Source organism: Petaurus breviceps, unplaced genomic scaffold (genome assembly GCF_028583685.1).
Source record: "Petaurus breviceps papuanus isolate PSGF00001 unplaced genomic scaffold, PetGlider_PUasm1.0 90808, whole genome shotgun sequence".
Classification (NCBI taxonomy): domain Eukaryota; kingdom Metazoa; phylum Chordata; class Mammalia; order Diprotodontia; family Petauridae; genus Petaurus; species Petaurus breviceps.
In genome coordinates, this window is record NW_027187349.1 from 14,542,408 (window position 1) to 14,566,000 (window position 23,593).

General features: G+C 33.9%; 1 long non-coding RNA gene across 1 annotated transcript; it reads left to right on the forward strand.

Annotated features, from left to right (window-relative positions):
* Window positions 1-54: 54 nt before the first annotated feature.
* On the forward strand, window positions 55-23,308 carry LOC138147932 (uncharacterized). The gene is made up of 2 exons (XR_011164931.1): window positions 55-184; window positions 22,708-23,308. It is a non-coding gene; the product is annotated as an uncharacterized lncRNA (long non-coding RNA).
* The last annotated feature ends 285 nt before the right edge of the window (window positions 23,309-23,593 follow it).

Consider the following 23,593-nt stretch of genomic DNA (forward strand, 5'->3'; position numbering starts at 1 on the left):
ATGGTGCTAGTATCTAGGTTTCACAGGCATACAGCAATGAGGTCAGCACAATGGCTTTGTGGATCTTTAATACCTCTTCTCTCCTATACTTTTTTTGGAGCCTCCCAAATATTGAATTAGCTCTGGAAATGCATGTATCAATGTCATTATCTATTTGTACATTCCTACAAAGTATACTAGCAAGGTAAGTGAACTTATTATATACAGCATTCAAAATTCTCTATTTGCTGAAATCCATGTTTCTATGTATAGATAGTGTGGTGCTGGCTGGTAGAGAATCTCTGTTTTCTTGGTAATTATCAGGCCAAAATTAGTGCAAGTGGCAGATAATTAATTCATACTCTTGCATCCCAGCCTCAGAAGCTGTGATATGCAAAAATACTTGCACACTAACTCTCCCTCTTCCCCCCACTTTAGTCTTGGCCTGTAGCCTTTTAAAAAATTTAACATACTTCTATTTTAAAACAGATTACAACACTAAACTTAATCTTATTCTGCCATTGCACAAGCTGCAAATCCTTGCTCAGCAGCTAAGGGGCAATCTTTAGAAACATATTTGAAAAGTGAATAAAAATCTATATAAATCAAATATTCAAATAGTTTCCATATAAACATAGATAAGCGTGTCCCCATCTTTTAGCATTCCATATTATTGCATTTGTGCCAACTCTATTCTTAAAACATATTTAAAAACTCTAGCAGGAATTAATGGTCCCCCAAAATGTTCTAATTCAAGCTAAATTTGCAATTAATGGTTATAAACAGTGACTATACATTAATACTAGCTGAAGTACAAGTTGCCCAGATTAATTGAAGAAGAGTTAAATTACTGAAATAACCCCAGCTCAGAAAAAGAAATTGAACAAGTCATCAATGAACTCCCTAGGAAAAAATCTCCAGGGCCAGAAGGATTTACTAGTGAATTATATCAAACATTTAAAGAACAATTGATCCCAATACTTTACAAACTATTTGGGAAAATTAGTGAAGGAGTCCTACCAAATTCTTTTTTTTAACACAAATATGGTACTGATAACTAAATCAGGAAGAGATAAAACAGAAAAAGAAAATTATAGACCAATTTCCCTCATGAATATAGATGCAAAAATTTTAAATAAAATATTAGCAAAAAGACTACAGCAACTTATCACAAGAATAACATACTTTGATCAGGTAGGATTTATTCCAGGAATGCAAGGATGGCTTAATTTTAGGAAACCATCAGTATAATTGATCATATCAACAATAAAACTAGCAGAAACCACATGATTATCTCAATAGATGCAGAAAAGGCTTTTGGCAAAGTACAACATCCATTCCTATTAAAAACACTAGAAAGTATAGGAATAAATGGAGCCTTCCTTAAAATACTAAGTAGCATCTATTTAAAGTCATCAGCAAGTATTATATGCAATGGGGATAAGCTAGAAGCATTTCCAATAAATAAAGGGTGAAACAAGGGTGTCCACTATCACCCCTCTTATTCAGTCTGGTATTAGAAATGTTAGCAGTAGCAATTAAGTTCTACCCAGATAAACTGAAGGACAGATTTTAACTAGAGCCTAGTGATGGCCTGAAAGTCTCATCTAAGGATCCATATAGGTGACTTTAGGCAGCTTCATCACCAGCTGGGCTGCAGAATGAAGGGTTTTTGTTGTTGGCTTTTTTTGATACAGAAAATGTTAAAGATTGTCTAATTCAGAGGACTTACTGTCTATATCTATTGATGAAGTATTCACACTGACAAAACTTAACATATTCTTGAAGTATTAAAGAATGAAAAATATCAATATTCACTTTCCAGTTCAGTTTAATGTCTTTTTAACTCTTATATCTCCCTTGTCTCAGCAGCTATAGAAAAACTCAGTTCAATTTCATTCTGATTTCCTCATTCCCTTCTTCTCTACCCTCTTTTAGACCTAGTTCTCCATCAATTGAGGGTTTGCTTTAGCAAAGTGGTCAGGATCTCAGTTTTTTTTTAATGTGGCTTTCCTGATCCTCAGATGTGGATGCAGGTAATAAGGCTGCAGGGTGAACACACTGTTCCTCATAGACTTTTTACTTAGATTAGGTTATAAAACTAGAGTAATCTCCCATGTCCTTCTTGTATCTTGTATGAGAAAGACTACCTTTTCTATCCTTCTGAATAGTCTCTTCCTTTATGACCTTGTTTTCCCCATTCTTCTTCCAGAAAACTCTGCATTATGAGCTAGTAGGTTTTCATTCTCATCCTTATCTTGTGTTCTCTTTTCTGATTGAACTATCTCAAGTAATTTTATATACAGATCATAGCCACACATTGCTCTCTATATGGTTAAATATCCTCTAAACCTCATGTTCTGGACTGACCTTGGTCTCCCGTGATGCTAGAACCAGAAACAGGCATTTCTGCTGTCTCTCTGACCTTGCCTTTACCACATGCTACCTCTAGCATTTGATTCTTGAAAGATTCATTATTTTTCCAACCTTATATCACCTTTTAATAGCCCTCTAATCTCCCATTTTGTTAGCTGATATCAATATATAGACATTTCCTAGAATCAAAAGAAAATGGGAACCTGTTTGTGCTTTTACTTTATTTGGTCCATTCATGTTGCTGCATATGACTCAGGTCTCTTGTCTCCCAGAGAGCCATTGCTTAGGGTCTATCCTGCAATTAGCATAATCATAAATAGAAATAGAAAATTCTACCCCTATATTTACTTGGTGGGGCCTTACAGAACATATGATATGTTTCTTATATTTACTATACAAATATTTATTGAATCCCTTCTTCATAATATTTAGTTGACCACCATGCATCGAATATAGTCTCCACCCTTTGGGACATTGTAAGAGCACTGCTTGAACCCAGGAGACCTGGGGTCTTGTCTTGCTTCTACCACAACTGTGTGACCTTGGTAACACATTCAAACTCTTTAGCTTTGTTTTTTTCATAGGTAAAATAAAGGGGCTAAAGAAGGTTCCTTTTAGTTTTAATGGGCTATGATTTTTCCTGGTTCAGAGAAACAAGATTTACATGATTAGAAAAGTTAAGTAACAAGAGTGTTAAATAACCATCCAAGAGATTTTGAGAGATGTTCTAAGACTTTAAAGATAGTTGTTTTCAGTACAACACAATTTTGGATGTTATTTTATAAATATATAATGAGAACAATTGAGGGTTATACTCTTTTCAAAGACTGAGCAACAAAGCTAAATAAATACAAACAAACAAATATAAAGAAAATCAAGCCAACAAACAAGTAAAATCATTGAAATACCCTCACATCAGTGATAATAATTTAAAATAGGGAAATTGTCTTCCAAATTTTACACAGAGTATGTACTGTAGAATCTACAGAAAGCACAGATAAATTCATTTGATATGTTAGGTTGTTCTAGTTTTAGTGCAAAAACAATAAAGGTTAAATGTCCAAGCAATGAAATTTTTTTTCATAATTTCATCTTCTAAAAGATCTTTTAAGGAACTGATTTCAACAGTTATCACAAAAAACCTGTGCTGATATATTTGAACAGATATTATTTTTCCTTATAAAATGTCCATAATGCATATAGTCATACAAAATGATGTTCAAGGTTCGGTTGACTTTTTTATTAATAGCTAAAGATACATTTAAAAATGGAAAACTTCACTAAAATTTTTAGTTATGGTTGGAGAGCACCTGATTGTCCTTCTTTCTTTTTTTGTTAATTTCCTCTTAAATCCAATTAAGATTAAAGGCAGTCTGCTTAATAGGTAAATGTCATGAAAAATAGAAAAATGTAGTGCAAAGAGGGGAGGTCAGACTGTTTGATCTTAGGGAGATTCTGCATATTAATGGGTTGGTTGTGTCATATGAAGTTCTGGGATTTTAGTACTGACTAGTGAAATCACCACTTTTTCTTCCTTTCTCAGCAAGTACCTTCTTGATTCACTGGATGTGTTTGACATCATTTGGGAAAATACTGACATGAGAAAGTAAAGACATAAAGGGTAAAACACAGATGCTCATTGGGTAGCATTGAAAGAGCAAAGTTACAACATTAGCATGTCTTGTGCCATAGATATCTTAAGCTCAGTATGTTCAATTGGAGCTCACTATCTTTTCCTCAAAATGTATTCCTCTTCCAAACTTCCACATTTTTCTCCAGGTCACCATCATCATTCTAATTATATGGGTTCACAAACTTAGAATCATCTTGAACTTCCTCGTTTCACGCATTCCATGTGTCCTTCATGACTCTCACATCAATTTTTTTCTCCCTACTCATACAGCTATCACCCATGTTGAAGAGCTCATTGCTTCTTGTCTGAAGTCTTCCAATAGCTTTCTAATTCTTTTTTTTCCTTTTTCTATTTGCTGTCCTCTTCAGATGATCCTTCACGATACTATCAAGTGATTTTTTTCTAAGCACAGATCTGACCATATCACCTCTAGAATCAAATATTAACTGTTCTGTTTATCATATACCTTCATACCATTACCACAGCCTGCCATTCCATCTCTATTAAATATTGCTTTCATTCATATAATCTATGGTTCAGACAACTGGTCTTTTAGTTCCTCACACATGATATACCAATGCATTTGTTTGGGCTGTGCCCCTTGTCTGGAATGTATCTCTTCTTCCCTTTGTCTATTGTATCTTCAAGATGCCTTCTTCCTGGTGGTGGTGGGGGAGTGGAGTCAAGATTGTTATGTAAAGGCAGGGACTCATTTGAGGTCTCCCCCAAACCCTTTCCAAATACCTATAAAAATAACTCTAAACAATTTCTAGAGTGGCAGAACCCACAAAATGACAGAATGAAATAAATGTTCAGTGTAAGACAACCTAAAAGATCAACAGGAGAGGTCTGTTGCAACAGGCTGAGAGAGGAGCACAGTCCAGCACAGACTGGACCCCAACAAACCTGGAGCAGGTCTCAGGGGACTGAATCACTGGCAGCTGTGATGGTTTCCACACTTCTCAACTCACAAATGCTAAAGGCAGGTGAAAAGATCAGTGGGAAAGGTCTGTCAGACATGGGTTAGAGAGGAGTGCAGTCCAGCCCCAGTCCCAGAATATCCCTGGCTGCAGCAAACCAGTAGCAGGCAGTGGGAGTGACTGAATCAGCAGTGGCAGTGGCTGCTTCTGGAACTCTCAGCCCACAAATAGTAAGGGGATCAAACAACTGGTCAGAAGATGATTACAGGTATCTCTTTTGATGGCACTTGCTTTGTCCATACTTGGATCTAGGTCGCAGTCCTGGGTGGCAGTACTGGATCAGGGAAGAGCACTGGCATAGCAGAACTTGTGGCAGAAAAGAGTGCTTGTGGTCACTCGCAGATCAGAGCACAGGCCAGGAAAGGAGTAAACACCTCTCCTTAGCTTTTACCATCTTAGAAGAACTAAAAACTTACAGGTCCCTAGAAGTATCTCCAAAAACAATTGCAAAAACACTTGAAGCTTGGGACAGTACGCCCTCCACAATAGAAAAAGAGTCCTACCTTAACAAAGAGTTAAAAAGTCAACTAATTGACTGGGAAAATGAACAAACAATTGAAAAAACCCTTCAAACTATAGAAACTTACTTTGGTGACAAGTAATATCAAAACACACACTCAGAAGAAATTTGTCTCAGGTCATGGAAGAGCTCAAAAAGCATTTTGAAAATCAAGTAAGAGAAGTAGAAGAAAAATTAATAAGAGAAATGAGAGTGATGTGAGAAAATCATGAAAAATGAATCAACAGCTTGCTAAGGGAGACCCAAAAAATACTGAAAAAGAAACACCTTAAAAATAGAGTAGATCAAATGACAAAAAGAGGTCCAAAAAGCCAATGAGGAGAAGAATGCCTTAAAAAACAGAGTTGGCCAAATGGTAAGGGAGGTCCAAAAGCTCACTAAAGAAAATAATTCCTTAGAAATTAGAATGGAGCAAATGGAAGCTAATGACTGACAAATCAAGAAATTGTAAAACAAAACCAAAAGAATGAAAAAAAAATAAAAGACAATGTGAAATATCTCATTGGAAAAATAGCTGACCTGGAAAATAGATCCAGGAGAGAGAATTTAAAACATTTAAAAAGAGCCTAGACATCATCTTTCAAGAAATTATCAGGGAAAACTGCCCTGATATTCTAGAATCAGAGAGTAAAATAGAAATTCAAAGACTCCACTGACCACCTCTTGAAAGTGTAGCAGCATGCACCCCAAGCGTCCTCAGGGTTTGCCGCCACCACAGGTTCTTGGATCTGCTTTGTTAAAGGAAAGCAACTCAAAATGGGTTAACAAGCTTACTTTAATCAGTCAGACATATATCGTTTACCTTGTTCAGGGCAAAAAGGTCAGCACCCCGAACTTCAAAATACACAGACTGAATTATCAAGACATTAACAGATCAAGTAGACAGCTTTCCAAACTGTCCAACCATTACATCCATACCCAGTCAACATCTGGGTTTCCACATCTGGGTTTTTCAAAGCCGGGGGACTCTCAACAACGGCTTCCCAGAATTCAGATCAAATCACAGAACACTTCTCAAAGTGAGTCCCAAACCAAAGCTACACATCAGGGCTTATATAGCCTTCTCCTGGCTCAGAGAATGTAACAACCTTATTGACCCACTGGCCAATCAAAAAGTATCTACTGAAAAACAAGCCTCCCTCCCCAGGCTTCTGGTGCACTTTAGCCTAGGGGCAGGGAAGATCTTCCAAATTTGCATTCCCATTACAGAAAGATATCCCAAAATGGCAAATCCCAGGAATATTATAGCTAAATCCCATAGTTCCCAGGTCAAGGAGCAAATATTGCAAGCTTTCCTATATAAAAAGATGATATTTTAAACTCATGAGACCATAACTGCTCTCATAGTAATTGGGTTAATGAGGGAATAACATACATACTCAATTGGATATGGATATCTATCTGACCCAATAGGAAAGTAGGGGAGGAAGGGGGTTAAGAGAGGCAGGGTGATAGAAGGGAGGGCAGATTGGGGGAGGGAGTAATCAGAAGCAAATGCTTTTGAGGAGGCACAGGGTGCAAAGAGAGAATGGAATAAACAGGGGGCAGGATAGGATGGAAAATATATTTAGTTTTTCACAACATGACTATTATGGAAGTGTTCTGCATGGCCACACATGTATAACATATATGTGCATGTATGTGTGTATATATAATTGCTCACCTTCTCAGGTGGGTAGGGAGGAAAGGAGAGATTTTAGAATTCAAAGTTTTAAAAACAAATGCTAAAATTTGTTTTATGTGTAACTGGGAATTGATACACAGGCAATGGGTTATAGACATCTATCTTACCCTATAGGAAAATAGAAGAGAAAGGGATAAGAGAAGTAGTGAGTGATAGAAAGAAGGGAAGATTGGGGGAAGGGGTAATCAGAAAGCATCTGGAATAATCAGAAGTAATCAGAAGGAAGGACAAGGTGAAAGGAGAGAGAAAATAGAATAAATGGGGGTAGGGTGAATAGGATGGAGAGATATACAGCTAGTAATAGTAACTGTGGAAAAAAATTAAGCAAGTTTCTCAGATAAAGGTCGCATTTCTCTAACATATAGAGAACTTTATCAAATTTATAAAAATAAGAGCCATTCCCCAATTGAGAAATGATCAAAAGGTGAAGTAATTAAAGCTATCTATAGCCATATGAAAAAAAAATCTTAACTCAATATTGATTGGAGAAATGCAAGTTAAAACAATTATGAAGCATTACTTTGTACGTATTAGATTAGATAATAAAACAGAAAAGAGAAATGACAAATGTTGTAGTGGACGTGTGAAAAATGAGACATTCATGTACTATTGTCAATATTGTGAATTGATTAAACCACTTTATAGAGCAATTTGGAAGTATGTCAAATGACTATAAAACCATGCATACCCTTTGACATAGCAATACCACTACTGTTGCAAATGCAAAAAGAAATAAAAACAAAATGAAAAAAAGAACTATATGTACAAAAATATTTATAGCAGTTCTTTTCTGGGAGTAAAGAATTAGAAATTGAGGGGATGCACATCATTTGGGGAATGGCTGAGTAAGTTGTGATATATAATTATGATGGAATACCATTTTACTATAAGAAATGATGAGCAGCATGCTCTCAGAAAAAACATAGAAAGACTTACATGAGTTGATGCAAAGTGAAATATACTACTGACAAAGCAACAGCAATATTCTGATATTCTGATCAGCTGTGAATTATTTATCATTCTCAGTTATACAATGATCCATAACAACTCTGAAGGACTTAGGATAAAAATGCTGCCCATCTCCAGAGAAAGAACTGATGGTGTCTGAACACAGATCGAAGCAACTTTTTTGTCACTTTATTTTTCTTGAGGCTTTTTGTCTATGTTTTCTTTCATAACATGACTATTATGGATATGTTCTGCATATCCATAATACATATAATAATATAGAATATATACACATATATAACATAATATATACACATATATAACCTACATGGAATTGCTTGACTTCTCAATGTGGAGGAATGTAGGGGGGAAAAGGAAGAGAATTTTGAACTTAAATTTTTTTAAAGTTAAAAAATTGTTTTTGCATGTTACTGGGGAAAAATTACTGCATAAAAAATTCCATTTTCATTACACCATTCACCACCTTCAACATGAAACCTGTCCTGATCCCTAGCTGCTAGTTTTTGCTTTCTCCCAAAACTATTTTGTGCTTATTTTGTAGATGTTCTTTATATACTCATACATGGACATATCAGATGATGCAGTAGGTGAAGTGCCAGTCCTGGAGTCAGTAAGACTAGTTCAAATTTGGTCTCAGACACTTAATAACTGTGTGACCCTGAGCAAATCACTTAACCTTGTTTGCTTCAGTTTTCCCACTTGTAAAATGAGCTAGAGAGGGAAATGGCAAACCACTCCAGTATCTCTGTCAAGACCCAAATGGGGTCATGAAGAGTTGGACATGATAGAAATGACTGAACAACAGCAACAACAAAGCTCCTTAGGAATAAAAATTATTTCATTTTTCATTTTTGCCTCCAATGCGAAGCCTGAAGTAGTTGTTTTATAGATGTCTGTTAATTGATTGATTGATCTGACTTAATTTGCGTCTCAAGCCAAACTTTCTATTGTTTTGTTTTCCCTTCCACTTCTCTGTAAGATGATATAGCTAATTTTCTGTACTTTTCTGTCGTGTTTTTCAAATGGTTTATACTTGAAGCCAGTGTTGCCTTTAGCTACCAAATCTCTGTTTGGCAAGCAGAACATGTGTTTGTGGCTCCTGGATTTTTCATTGTGGTGATTGTTTTATATTAGTTAAATTTCCCTAAGAAATGGCAATGAGTCAATATTTTCAATTGTATTCATTTCCTAATTTTGAGAATGCTTTCCCCTCTAACTCATTTGTATATTTCTCTTGTATGGTTTTGATTTTTATCTTTAATTAGTGAATAATCTGATTTTAATCAGACAGCTGATTTTGAAACAACAGCTTAATACAAATTAAATTTCATTATTCTTACTATTTTCTTGGTTTTTGCTATGTGTGACTTTCTTGAATAGATAATTTATAAGAGATGACCATGGGGATTATGAATAATTTGTGAGCCAATGATTTCTTTCAGTTCTTAATGTGAACTCTATTTCCCAACCTCTTTTTTTAACATTATCCCTTTCCTCACTTTCACATTGAAGTCACTGTCAAGGCAGATTTTAATCTGACTTATAGAATTGGGTCAAGATCTTCATAGTATTTCTCTACTCTTCTCCTTGCACAATGACTATTGGCAAATAAACTTTATCATTGTAATCTGAAGATCGCAATTCATGTTGAGATAATCAAGTATTCTGTGAAATCATGTTACATTTTACTCTTCAGAGAATGATAAAGCCAATTTTGAAAATTCCTTTATTTGCCTCTCTGATTATAAAGAACTACCAATTATCCTTTTATTTAGATGTAACTTCATGTCTTGTTTCATTTTAGAGAGTGCATCAATATGGATGTGGTTTCTTTCCTCCATTAGCATATTAACTCATTGGTTGTTGGACAAAATAAAATTTCAGAATCAACATTTAAAGGAAAATTTTTAGATGTTTTAAAATTCTGATTTGCATACTTTCTGTTTCTCTTTTGGTCACCCTACCATTTTGACCAAGGAACTGAAGAGCTCATATAGGATTGGGCACCTTCTTGAATTTTTATCTATTCCATGACTTTCTATGACCAATTCATCACTTAGGGCTCAACATCTTGCTGATCAGCTTCTTCAAAATATTTTATAGAAAATATATACAATCTATCATCGCTACAGCTTCTAAATACCAGATACAACCTACCACTGGGATAGCATCCCAAACCTTTCTTTCTTGGTAGATCTTGTTGAAATTTCTACTTTGGTGGCATAAATGTTACAAATCCAGGGTCACCCATTGTCATAAAAAGGTTTTGCAATAGGACATTTTTTGAGGCAAGGCTATAACCAGGGCAAAATAATAAGGACTTTGTACCAGAGTGCCAACATTTAGGAGTAACAACAAATAATGGTTTTAAAATCATAAACATTTTTAAAAATTGTTACATGTTGAGAGCAAATATTCTTCAATGACATTAAAACAATGAGTTTAGCATTTGGTTAACAGCAATATTAGCTAAAATTATAACTTAATTCAAGGTATTCCTTTTAATATCATATATCCATGAGTCACTATAGTAACGAATTACTCATTTTCCACTCTAACTTTATATTATTTATTAAGTTATTATATATAGCATATAAAATTATTATATATTATATATAAATTATTATATATTATATATGATATATAAATATATAAAAATATATTGTATATAAATTATATTGTATAACTTCCATCTAACTTTATATTATTTATTACATACATAACTGATTTCAGTAAGCACTTCATGCTTCTTGTCCAAGGTGTGAATGTTGCTAGTTATATCTCTTTGAAGAGTAATTACAATTATTTCAAATAATAAACACATTTAAGATTCTACTATTTTCCTTATAGCTGAAGGTCTCATAAGCACCAAAATATTTACAGTATCTATTTTTGTGCTTGAAGCAAAACAGATACCCACTGATTTGGGAATGGCTAAACAAATTGTTCTACATGAATATAATGGAATATTGCTGATATGTACAAACCAAGAAATATTATGAATACAGAGAAACATGGGAAAAGCTTACATGAACTGATGCAGAGATAAATGATCATTTAGGAAAACAATACAAACAATGAATACAATAATATACATGTAAAAAAACAAATACAAAACAGCTCAAAATGAATTTTGCAAAATTACAAAGAATAGGCATGGCTGGAAAGAGATATGATGACAGTATTTCTACTCTTCTGCAAAGGAAGTAGCTTCATTAGAACATTGCATATATCTTTGATAAATTTATTGTTTTCTTTTCCTTTAATATATTTGTAATATAGGATAATTTTCTGGGACTGGGAGGGATACAGGGGAAAAATTAAGTTCTGTAAAAGCAAGAGATACAAAAAAAAATATTAGAAAAAAAATAAGCATTTTATATGAGAGTATTACTGGACTGAAAAAAAGCCAGTTTCACTTGTTTCTTATTTTTACCTATGTTGAGAAAAAATGGGATTCTGTTGGATCTGGGCACTGATACTGTACTGATGAATTTTTATCCTATTTTCTATGAGACTTTGGCTAGGGTAGAAAAGACTGTTTTATGATCTTCACCAATATAGGAAGGTTAAAATAAGTACTGATATGTTTCATAACAGTGCTTTGAGAAAAAAAAAATATTGAATGCATTTTTTTTTCTGGTGGAGGGAGAGTGTTTAATTCCTAGTTGATTCAATAAAATGATGTAATTGAGAATATATGGGTCAACTGAAGGCTAGATGATTTCACTTCTCTATTTAAAAATCATTAGTGTTTCTCATTTGCCCAAGAATAAAGTATGGATTCCTCAGACTTGCATTTAAAACTTTTAACATAATGATCACCATGATCTTGGTCTATAATTCTAACCTTCAAGCTTATTTCTGTACTTAACTCCTACACTGTGGGATCATTGCACTATAAAAATGACCATGGACTTCTTAAAGACTAGGCTGGTAGGGGTGGCCAGGTGGCTCAGTGAGTAAGAGCACCGGCTCCAGAGTCGGGATGACCTGGGATCAAATCTGGGCTCTGATACTTAGCACCATACCCAGAAAAAACTGGCCATGTAACCTTGAGCAAGTTACTTAACCCCAATTGCTAAAAAAAACAAAAACAAAAAACCTAGGCTGGCAGGACATATGCTCTGAAAGGTGCTATAAAGTCATGCTAGCTTCTAGTATAGGATTAGTCATGAATCCTATTTCATCCTAGGGCCTTTAAAGTATACAAAGAGACTTCTCATCCCCATTGATGATGATTTTATTTTTATTTTTTGGCTTCAGCACTCAAAGATTTCTACCATGGCATAGAAGGCTTTCAGTCATAAGAGAACACTGTATGCACAGTGATGAAGTCATGGCTCTTTTAACTCTTGAAGATTCTTTTATTGCTCCTTTAATATGTCTAATGCGCCAGTCAGATTGAACTATTCTTTATTTCCCTATCAAATATTGGGTGTTTCTACAATCATACCTTTGTCTGAAATGCCTGTCACCTCTTATTTGTACCTCTTCAGTTCCTATCTCTTCAAGCCCTTGTGCCAATGCCTCTTTCGGCATGTAGTTTTTTCCCAATTCCCACAATCTGATGTAATTTTTCTCTTCTCTGAATCCCCATAGTAATTCATATGTGTGTGTGTGGGTGTGTGTGTGTGTGTGTGTGTGTATGTGTGTGTGTGTATCTTAGAGTACTTATTGTATTCCATCTTCTGCTATAGTTGTATTTCATACTCATTAATATTTTTTTTTACTAGACCAAATAATTTGAGGCCAGGAAACTCTTCCTTATTTAACTTTGTTGAACACCACAATGATGAAACCAGTATTTTAAACAAAGTAGAAAATAATGGTAGACTAGAATAGAATAGAATGAGGTAGGATAGGACAGGATAAGCTGTAATAGAAGAGGAAGGGAGAGCAGAGAGCAGAACAAGACAGAACAGAATAGAAAAGAATAAAATGGGGCAGTTAGGTGGTGCAGTGAATAGAGCACCAGCCCTGGAATCAGGAGGACCTGAGTTCAAACCCGACACTTAACACTTACTAGCTATGTGACCTTGAGCAAGTCACTTAACCCCAACTGCCCTGCCTTCCCCTCTCCAAAAAGCAAAAAAAAAAAAAAAAGAAAAAAGCAAAAAAGAAAAGGATAGAATAAAGAAACAAAATAAATCAGAGAAAATCCTTCTGCTCTCAAATCAATAAGAATTTATTAGTACCTATTATATACAGGTATGGGGAAGAGACCCATTGCTATAGAAAGTAGATTCATTACATTGCTTATTCCAGAATTGTCACCATTAAAATACAAATGTCCCAGAAAGGGCTAGTGCATTAAGGTTTATGAGCTATTAACACCTTATTATAAGTAATTTACTAGGCTGATTGTAATAGGAGGTTGAGAGCAAAACTTTAATACCCTATTACATGTCTCCCTAACTTCTGACACTCTTTGCCCTAAAGTCTAAAGATTTAATGAAAAATGCTAGAGGCAGCTAGGTAGTATAGTGGATAGAACTCTGACCCTGGAGTCAGGAGGACTTGAGTCCTGGGCGAGTCAACACTGGTTGATTAAAAACAGTGCTATTAACAAAAAATTCATATTGCATACATTATCTGCATAAAGCCCCTTTGTTTAGCATTTCAACTTTTCAGAGTACCCCCCCCCAAAAAAAAAGATGCACACTAAAGGAAAGTTTAATAGGGAAGATCATGGAGCATCAGAGTACTAAACTGATATAAAAGCTATGGTTAGGACTGGCCCATATATTATACTCTAGTACTGGTTCCTGTATATCAGAAGGGTACTGAGATACCTTTGGGAGGTGGTACCAAAGGGGAGAAGAGTGTTAAAAGAGGAGAAAAATTAGTGGACGATAAAGGCAAATCACTAACTGCACTGTATTGCTGAGAGTCAACTTTGATGAAGATAACAAAAAGAAAAGAAAAACCAGACATCATGGCCTCTGCCTTTGAGGAATTTATAACCTAATTGGGAAAACGAAATACACATTATAAAATGATTTGGGAAGAGCTCTAAAGAGATGCATTAAGTACAACAAAACATCATTATATAAATTGAATGAAGTACAAATTGAACACGTGTCACTGTTGAAAAATTCCTATTTTAAGGACATTTTGCTTGTAAAAAAAGAAGACAGAATCCTCACCCTAAACGTCTCTTTAAAGATTTCCAAAGGATGGCCTAATGTGATCCATAAATTGAGGCAACATTTTTCAAAAGATAGGTCATTGCATCTGATGACCAATTATAGAATCAGCACAGTATAAGAAAACTACTTTTAGGGACTGAATTTTAGTTCATCTGCAAGGAAGCCAAAGTTTCTCTGTGTTCTGCCCTGGTTAGATCATATCTGTCAGTTAGTCAATAAATAGTTATTAAGCAACTACTATATGTCACACACTGTGCAAGAGTGCTGGGTTCACAGAAAAGAGGTAAAAGACAGTCCCTACACTCAAGGATCTCACAATCTAGAGACACAGAGAGAGCGACAGAGAGAGAGAGAGAGAGAGAGAGAGAGAGAGAGAGAGAGAGAGAGAGAGAGAGAGAGAGAGAGGGAGAACAGAGAGAACAACAAATACATGCAAACAAGCTCTATACAGGATAAATAGGAAGTTAGGAAATGGAGTTTGGATGATGGCCTCTTGGGGCCAGATTCCCTGAGGTTTCTAGAGCATGATGAAGTGTGAGAATGTTCATCATGGAGAGGAAGGCAGCAACACTCTTTTCCTCAAAAGAGGCTGCAGATGGGACTGGAGACAAATGAGCGATAAAGTACGTTATCCTATGGTAAGGTAGGATGCCCTGTTTCACTTCTCTATTTATCTTTATCCAGAGCAGTTGTATTCTCTTCTAGGCAGCATAATTTGAAAAGGACACAGATAAGGCAGAGAATGTCAAGAGGAGGGCAACCAGGATGGTAAAGGGCCTTGATTCAATGCCAAATGAGGATTTATCAAAGAACCTGGGGATATAGTAGATAGGGAAGGAATGAATCCAGCATGATAATTGCCCTCAAATACTTGAATGCATTTTGTTGGTTCCCAGAAGGCACACCCAAGATCAATTCAAGGAGGATGTAGGGAAGCAAATTATTCTTGATATTAAAAAAAAAAAAACTGTTGACAATCAGAGTTGTGCCTAACTGAACTGGGGTTGCCTCAGTCAGCAATGAGTTTCCCATCATTGGGGGGCTTGAATCAAAGACAAAAGGCCAAAGACATCTTGTTGGGTATTTTATACTGGGGATTCTTTTTCGTTGTGATATGAACTAGATGGTTACTGTGGTTCTTATCAAGTTTGAAATTCTGCCAATCTGCAATTTTGACCTCCACCTTCAATAGTTTTTTTTTTTTAAATTGGTAGCTGTTGGAGCTGTGACAAAGGGGAAAAAATCAAAGAAGAGCTAGCCATTCTAGTTTGAGAAAGGTGAGGAATTTCCCCCTTCAGTGAATGAGAAGCATGCGAGTTCAATGTTACTTCATGAAGCTAAGCTACATGTCTCTAAGATACTTAAAGGTTAAAACTTAGGGGAAATTTTTCAGATTGAATTCTTTCATGCTTTGGAGAAATCATGCCAGGTCAGTACAGAGCTGCAGACCACATCCGTGGATGTGTAACGTATAATGAAATACATGATTACCAGGTCAGTGGCCAACCGCGTCATGCGGGGAATTTATTTGGAAATGTCATTCTGTTGGCTAGATGTGTCATAGAATGTTTGTTGGGAAATGACGAGGGAAAACTGGAGTCATTTCCATCCCTGGTGCTCACAGCAGGAACCTGAGGGTAATTGAACCACTGTACACAGTAAAATGGCTCATTTGCAAAGTGGCACAGCAAATTATAGGTGCATTGTAGGGAGTTACCCTTTCTAAGTTCTTGGAGGGGTATAGGTCACTTGTTACCTAGTTTGTGGTTCAGGTTTTATATACATGTTGAAGACTGGCCGTATGAAAGTAACTGTAGCATGTGGAATATGATTAGCCCAACCAAACCATCCATGATGCATAAATAATGAATAACTGAGTTTGCAATGAATGTGTTATATATACAAAATGGAGACCTGTTAAGAGTAATTAAAAATGCCTGAATTCTAAACTTCAGTATGAGTTGTGGGTGAATACAGATGCTCAAAGTCATTGATGAGCCAAAGAGATATAACAGATCACTTGATGTTTACATTACTCACTGCTAATTATTTTGCTCTGGATATGATTTCATATTTTTAAAAATATACCAAGATATTCTTGCCATTATTTTGGTTTCAAAATTGTTTATTGTTTATGCTGGTTTTGAATATTTTGTGTTGTCTGATATTTATTTAAAGTAAACTATACTATACTGAAGAGTAATTAATTGATCCACAAATTCCTTTAACATAAGCATTTTTGTGGGATGCTGCCCCCCATAAGTGTCTACCTCTTCTCCATCACCCCTATAAAAAGCTAGACATATATGTGTATATATGTATATATTTGTGTGTGTTTGTGTGTGTTCAATACTAGAAGAGCCATTTTTTCATTGAATCCACTTAAAACCATATGGTTTTTGAGATTAAAACCAAACTCTGATTTTTTCTATACTACTGTTCATTTGCTATTGGCAAGATATAACTTCTTGTTTCTAGGAAGAAAGAATGACCAAAAAGGCTGAAAAGACTTTTTGGATGTCAAATAGTCCTAATAACAATTTTGATGAGCTAAATGTAAATGTGTTAAAACACATGGATTCCATTTTTCTTACAATGCATAGGGGATCACTATTAAGGGAAAAATATTTGGCCTAGTCTTGAACATAGAAAGCTAAAGCAGTATTTTGAAATTTTTGATGTATTGCAAATGGGCCCAAGTTCACATCCTTAGAACATTAACACCACTTTGAAATTTCATGTCTAATAAGATAGGGGTAGAAAGCAATAAAAATGTTTCCATTTAGATCATAAATATGAAAAACATTTGAAAACATTTACGACCTCAAATTTGTAAGTGAATAAATAAGAAATAAAAGCATTTAGAATAACATAATTATTCTTCCCATTTTTCTTTTTTAGTATCTCTCTATATGTAATGTATGTGTTGTGATTTTAAATAATAGTACTTATATCTAGTTTAACAACAGCACTATTTTAAGTGAATTTTAGTTTTTTTCATTAGCTGGCATTAATTTTCTATCTCTACTTTGTACCCTACTATTGAAAAAAGAAAAAAATCCTTTGTAACAAATACAGTCAACCAAAATTAATCCTCATAGAGATTATATTCAAAAATATTAGTTTCTTTCTACATCTTTAGTCCAAAACCTATCTGTAAAGTAGTCGGTAGCCTTTGTCATCAGTCTTTTGTAATCATGACTGATCATTGTATTGATCAGTCTTAAGTTTTTCAAAATTGCTAATTTTTACAATACTACTTAAATCTATCAATTGCTAGAAGGAACAGTGCTTCAAAAAACAATTCCATGAAAGTTTATTTCAAATCATTAAGAGAAATACAAATCAAAACAGCTCTGAGTCTTAGTTCATACACAGCAAATTGTCAAAATGAGTAAATATGGAGATAGTCAATGTGTATGTGGGGAAGCAGGCACAATACTGTTTGTGCACAATTTGTGTGCAATACACAATATGAGTACAATACTGATGGGGTTGTAAATTTATCCAACCATCAAATGGTAGGATGAATCTAATAGCTTAAAAGGAATTTGGATAAATGCTAAGAAGGTGACTAAAGTATCTGTACCTTTGGTTCATAGACCCCACTGCTAGGTATAAACTCTAAGCAGGTCAATTAGCAATAATAATAAGAAAAGTTTCCAAAACTATGAAATAGTTATAGGAGATTTTTTTGTAGTTCCAAAAAAGTGGAAACAAAACAGAAACCCATTAATTGGAGAATAGTTAAACAAATTGTGGCACATGAATGTACTGAAATTTTTCTGTGGTGATAGAAATAATGAATGTGATGAACACAAAAGAGCATGGAAAGACTTAGATGAAAAAAGAGGAGTACTAGTAAGGAAACATTTTTACCCATCAATAATATAAATTAAAATAAAAAAATAGTAGAAGAATATAACTTAAATATTGTGAAATTTAAATTTAAATTAAATTTAAATGACCAACTATGGTATCAAAGAAGAGATGAATATGTGAGAAGAGGAATATACCTCCTTTGCCAGAGATGGGAGACTATCCCATTGAGTTTAAATTATATGTAGTTTAGTTTTTTTTTTCCCAAAATCTTTCTTCCTAATTAAAACAAAATCTCTTGTATAGTGAATATCTCTCAGAGAATTGTGGAAAGGATATATTGGGGAAAGATGGTAATATAAAAACAAAATATAGCAATAATTTTAAAAAAGAAAGAATACACCAAGGCAAATTCAGTGACTATATGAACACAACTTAGAAAATACTCTCCACACAAATAAAGACAGGTCTAAGCAATTGGAGAAACATTAATTGCTCGTGATTAGGCCAGGACAATATATAAAAAATAAAATTCTAGCTAAATTAGTTTACTTAGTCTCACCAATCACACTACCAAAGAATTATTTTATAGAGCTAGAAAAAATAATAATACAATTCATCTCTCACAACAAAAGGTCAAGAATATCAAGGAAATCTATGAAAAAAAAATGTGAAGGAAGGTGGTCTAGCAGTACCAGATCTCAAATTGTATTACCAAGCTATAGAAATCAAAGTAATCTTTTACTAACTAAGAAATTGAGTGGTAGATCAGTGGAAGGGATTAGGTAAAATAGACAATAGCAAGAAGCTACATTAATCAAATGTTTGATAAATCTAAAAATCCAAGCTCTGGGGACAAAGACATTATTTGACAAAAATGGGTAGGAAAACTAGAAACCAGTTTGGCAGAACTAAGGTATAACCTAATATCTCACATCATATACCAAGATAAGGTCAAAATGGATAAAGGTTTTATATATAAATGGTGATAAAAATTAGGGGAGCATGACAAAATTTACCTATCAGATATACAAATAAGGGAAGGCTTTATGACCAAACAAGGGCTGGAGAGGATCATGGGAAGTAAAATGGATAATTTTAAGTACAGGAAATTAAAAGATTTTGTACAAACAAACCATATGGAGACAACATTAGAAGGCGAAGTGCAAATGAGAAAATTTTATAGCAAGTTTCTCTGATAAAGGTCTCATTTCTCAAATACATGAGAAACAAACTCATAAAAATATGAGCCACTTTCCAGTTGATAAATGCTCAAAGGAGGTGACCTGGCAGTCTTCAGGAAAAGAAATCAAACTATCAAATGTCACAAGAAAAAAATGTTCTAAATCACCTTTGATTAAACAAATGCAAATTAAAACACCTCCAAGATACAATATCACTCATATTAGTTTGGCTAACTTGACAGAAAAAAAAAAAGACAAATATTGGAGGGATGCGGAAAAATCAGGACATCAATGTACTTTTGGTAGAGTTATGAATTGGGCCAAATGTTCTTGATAACAATTTGGAACTATGCTCAAAGGGCTTTAAATCTTTGATCCAGAAATTCTGCTCCTAGACCTGTATCCCAAAGAAGTCAAAGACAATGAAAGGGAGCTATTTGTTCAAAGACATTTGTGGCAGCTCTTTTTGGGGTGGCAAAGAATTGGAAATTAACAGATGCCCATCAATTGAGGAATGACTGAAAGTTGTATTATGTCAATTTTAATAGAATAGTGTTGTGCAATAAGAAATAATGAGCAGAAAGGTTTCAGAAAAACCTAGGAAGTCTTATATGAACTGATGCAAAGTGAAATGAATGAATTGAGAACCAGGAGAATACTATACACAGTAAGCGCAATATTGTAATGATGATCAAATCTAAAAGACTTAGGTACTCTTGATTCACACAATGATCAAGACTATTCTAAAGGACTCATTATTAAAAATGTTATCCACCTCTAGAGACAGAACTGATGAATGCTGAGTAGACATTGAAGCATACATTTTTCACTTTCTTTATTGTGTGTATGTTTTCTTTTGTAACATGGCTAATATGAAAATATGTTTTACATGACTTCAAATGTGTAATCAATATTACATTTCTTGCCCTCTCAAGGGGTGGGGTTTGGGTGGGAGAGAGAGAGAGTTAATTTTAAAATCAAAATTTTAAAAATGAATTTTTTAAAAAAAATTAAAAAGATTTATTTTTAAAAATACAGACAATATGATGATATGCTTGGAAAATCCCAAGGACTCATCTAAAAAGTTAGTTGAATCAATGAATAATTTTAACAAAGTAGTAGGATATAAGTAAAACCACATAAATGATCAGCATTCTTATATATCACAAACAAAACCTTACAAGAAGATATAGTAAGAGATACCCTGTTTAAAATAAATCTGGACAGTATAAAAGACCTGGAAGTACACCTGCCACAACAAACTTAGGAACTACATAAATAAAATAAAAGGAACCTTTTTATACAAGTAATATAAGATTGAAATAATGGGAGTAATACTAATTGTTCATGGGTAGGAAGGGGTAAAATTATAAAAATGGAAATTTTATCTAAATTAACATACACATGCAATGCCATCACAATTAAATTATGAGAAAAATATTTTACTTAATTAGGAAAAATAACAAAATTCATTTGGAAGAAAAAAGTCAAGAATATAAAAGGAAATAATGCTGGGAAATGTAAAGGAAGGAGATTTAGCAATACTAGATCTTTAACTGTTATAAAGTAGTAATTGTTAAAACTATTTGGTGCTGGCTAATAAATAGGAAGGTAAATCAATGGAACAGAATGGATATAAAATTTACAGCAGGAAATAAATATAGTAACCTTGTAGTTGACAAGTGTAAAGACTTGAGTTTGTAGAATAGGAATTATTATTTAATAAAAATTATTGGGAAAACTGGAAAGCAATATGGCAGAAATTGGGCATAGGTCAATATCTTGCATCATTTAACAAGATAATGTCAAAATGGATATATGACCTAGATATAAAGAGATATATAAGAAAATTTGAAGAACATGGAACATATGACTTAGATTTATGGATGAGATTGATTTATGAATAAACAAAACATAGAGAGCACTATGAGGAATAAAATGGATAATTTTAATTACATTAAATTAAAAAGGTTTTATAGAAAGAAAAATGTAAGCAAGATCAGAAGGAAAACAGATCTTTGGGGGGGAAAATTATAGACAGTTTCTCAGATAAAGGTCTAATATCTCAAATATATTAAAAACTTTGTCAAATTTTTAAGAATATTAGTCATTCCCCAATTGATAAGTGGACAAAGTATACGAATAGGTAGTTTTTAGATAGAGAAATTAAAACAATTTATAGGCATATGGAAAAATGTTTTAAAACATTATTGATTAGGAAAATGCAAATTAAAAGAACTTTGAAATATTATTTTACACCTATCAGATTAGCTAAAATTATTGAAGGAGAAAGCGACAAGTGTTGGAGGGGATGTGAAAAACATGGGATACTAATTCATTGTTGGTGGAACCATCTTGGAGGACAATCTGGAATGATGCCCAAAATGTTGTTAAATTACCTATACTCTTTGACCCAGTAATACCACTACTATGTCTATTTCCAAAGATGATTAGGGAAAAAGGAAAAGAACCACTATGTTCTAAAATATTTATAGCAGTTCTCTTTGTGGTGTCAAAGAACTGGAAATTGCAGGGATGCCTGTCAATTGGGGAATGACTGAAAAAATTGTGGTATATAATTGTGATGGAATACTACTGAACTATAAGAAATGATAAGCTCATTGATTTTAGAAAAACAACGGAGAGACTTACACAAAATAATGAAGATCAAAATGAACAAAACCTAGAGCAGTTTGTATACAGTAACAGCAATAATGTTTTAAGAACAACTTTGAATGACTCAATTATGTTGACTATTATAAATACCCAAATTAACTACAGAGGACATATGATGGAAGATGTTATCTGTATCCAGAGACAGATATGATAGATAGAAGTGTGTATAGAATGATTTTACAGATATACATATATGTATATGTGTGTATGTGTGTATATATAATATATATAAATGCATGCATGCATACACACATATTTGTGTTTAATGGTAGCCATCTCTAGGGCATGGAGAAGGAATAAAAAATCTATATAACAAATGTATTATGTATTTAAAAGGAACACCAAATATTAATAATAAATTCATAGTTTCATGTGCAATCATCTTTTTATTATTCTACTGTGTTATAAAAATGCTTGTTTTATTTAATAAATTAAAAATAAAAATTTCATTGAGAAATAGTCAAATAAATAAGATAAATTAAAATTAAAAGAAGTTTTTGGTATTTTTCAACTTAAATTCATTGATTGCTTTCCATGTGCATAGTGTTCTCTCATATGGGGTGGGGGGAGTCTTTACCTATGAGAGTGAACACAAATATGACCTATATGGCAGGATATTCAAAAGTCCTTAATGCATTTAAAATATTATGATCAAAATTATTACTATGCATAATTGTCATCAGGATATACTAGGCTATAAAAATCATAGCAAAATGTATTTTTCTTCCCTCACAGATTTTCATTTGGTATGAAGCAAGCAATGAAAGAATGGCAGCTAAAAGCTTTTAAAAGTTGACTGGACTCTCTCCAGAAACAATGTTCCTGAATTATGAAATAAATGTGTTTTAAAAGTTAGTATATACAAATACATTTTTATTTTGAACTTTATCTCCGCATTGACACCAACTTGGAGATGCACTCATCCAAAAAGAATCTCTACACCCAACCTTCCCCCCACTACTGAAATGAATTCTTTGGTGTGAAAAATGGGAGAGGTGGAAATAAATGATCAATAACATGATGAAGATTGTAGAATTTCAGCAAAAAAATTACCTGTGCAGTGTTGTGATCCCCATCAGCAATTCAATTTGGGCACCATTCCAAGAACACTATTTTTTAAGAACAAATCTCTTCAACAGCAAGTGATTCAAAAGCTATCTTCCATGCTCCTATGCCTTGCAAATACTGCCAACAAATAGGGCGCTCAACTTGATGCCTTTTCTGTCAGCTGGAGAGGACTGTCACTGTCACAGAAATCTGGATAATCCATCACTGACAGGGGGTTCTGGCCACATGTAACAAATTTTTTCCCAGCTTTATTAAATTTTCAACAGTATATTTTCATTGACTGGTAAAGTGGAAGTTTGGTACATGGAATGAGGCGATCTGTGTTCATACTCTTGCTCTGATGCTTATTAGCTATGTGTCATTTCACACTTGTGGGAAGTGACTCCAAGACACTTCACTTATCAGAGGCTCAGTTTCCTCATATGTTAAAGGAGGAGGATAACACCTGCATATGTTTCCTCATAGGTCTGAAGTAAGGAATGTCCTTTATATCCCTTCAAGTCTTATGGGAATGTAAGCTATTATTATCATTCTCATTGTCTACTTATAGGGA